Consider the following 1,789-nt stretch of genomic DNA (forward strand, 5'->3'; position numbering starts at 1 on the left):
AACTCATCTGGAGTTTGTATTTCAGCCGTTTCAGCCTCAGACATTAGCAAAAAGTAAATGTAGAGAAAAATCAGTAAGAGGAAGGGTTGCCTTTGATATCCCTGAAATTTAACTGATTTTGTGTTACACTGTGATTAAATGTTCCCTTATTTTTTTGACTGGTGCAGTTAAAGGACTAAAACAAGAAAAATGTTACATCTTCCTATTTGAAAGCAAGCATCCTAGCTATCCCCCCTTCTTTTGTTTTTCTTAGATCTGATCAAATTAATTGAGGCTGACTATGAAAACTAATATCTACTGAACACGCAGAAGTAATTTGTTATTTTTGTTGCTGTTTTTTGTGCTGGACACATTGCAAAGACTCACTCTGGTATCTCAGGGGCCATAGCGTGTCTTCCTAGATATGTAGGCTGTGTGTGGGTTGTACTGTACTGCGTGTGCTCAACAAAATCAAGACATAACGGTTAACAGAGAAAGGGGATGTGGTTGAACGAGTACTGTTGAGATACTGTGATTCAACTTTCACTAAATTGATCACTCATCCAAAAAAAGACAGAGGAAAAAAAAAAGCCTGTGTAACACCCTGAAACACAGCATCATTTAGAAACAGAGTCTACAGCGACTGCCGGATCTCGTGGGTGTACGACACTCAGCAGCCGAATTCACTCTGACTCACACATCACAAATATTCTCACACCGCCAATACTAAAGGAGTTTGGATGCTAACAGTTATATTTAGGGGGGGGGCAATGCATAACCCTGTGAATCATCCTTGCCCATTATTGGGCACGTCAGGTTTTCTAACTCGTTTAGCTCCTGACATGTTAGTGACTATCCTCACAGTTACCGTTTTTGTGTAGCTAGAGAGAGACAACAGGAAAGCTGGGAGAAAGATATCCAATAAATGGCCTTGGAGCAGTTTTGAACCCAAGCTTCAGCATTAGATTGACAGCCTTACAGGTTGTCTGAGCTGAGCTGGTGTGCAAACCAGAGCATGCCTGAATGTGCACCCAACTGTAGTTGAAAACCAAGCTAACCTGTTGGCAGTAGTTGTTGTCTTTGTGATGACAGCAATGGGAGTGGTAGAAAGAGAAACGAACACAAATGAAAGACATCTGCAGATGTCAAACTCATTGATGTGGACGTGCTGTGGAAAACAACTTCTGAGTGTACTTGAGATACTGAAGTTCCATTTGGCAACTTGGCAAAAGAACTCAATTTTCTTTTCAATTTCAGTTTTATTTACCGGTATACAGTGCCTATTCACAGCACCAGAAATCTCAAGGCGCTATGTTGCCAGGTAAAAACCCTACAGTATTAGGCAGAACCCCGGTGGTCAGACCTTTCTTTATGAACAGCACTTAGCAATAGCAGGAAAGGATAGTTCCCTTTTAACAGGAAGAGACTGGAGGTCTGCCGGAGGGAAAAGGAGATAAAGGAGGTTATTTTTAGTAACGTTTTATGAACAGTTTGCAGGGGTCTGTGAGTTCATTGGAGTGGGCTCTGTGACATACCTGGCTCACAGAGGGGGACTGACTAACAATCTCAATTAGGCAATAGTAGCTCAACCTTTTTTTTCTGTATTTGGAAAGGGCTTTTACACTTGGCCAAACCCTGATAAACCCTCACAGTCTCATGCGGTTGAGATCATGTCATCTATGTGAATAACTATGAAAAATTCCGACTTTGAATATTAAAATTTTGTGTCTTAATACATGTAAATGTTACACATTGACCAGTTAGAACCCTGGTATATATATATGTATATATATATATATATATATATATA

This window comes from Pundamilia nyererei, unplaced genomic scaffold (genome assembly GCF_000239375.1).
Source record: "Pundamilia nyererei isolate P.nyererei 1_Seehausen unplaced genomic scaffold, PunNye1.0 scaffold00002, whole genome shotgun sequence".
NCBI lineage: Eukaryota > Metazoa > Chordata > Actinopteri > Cichliformes > Cichlidae > Pundamilia > Pundamilia nyererei.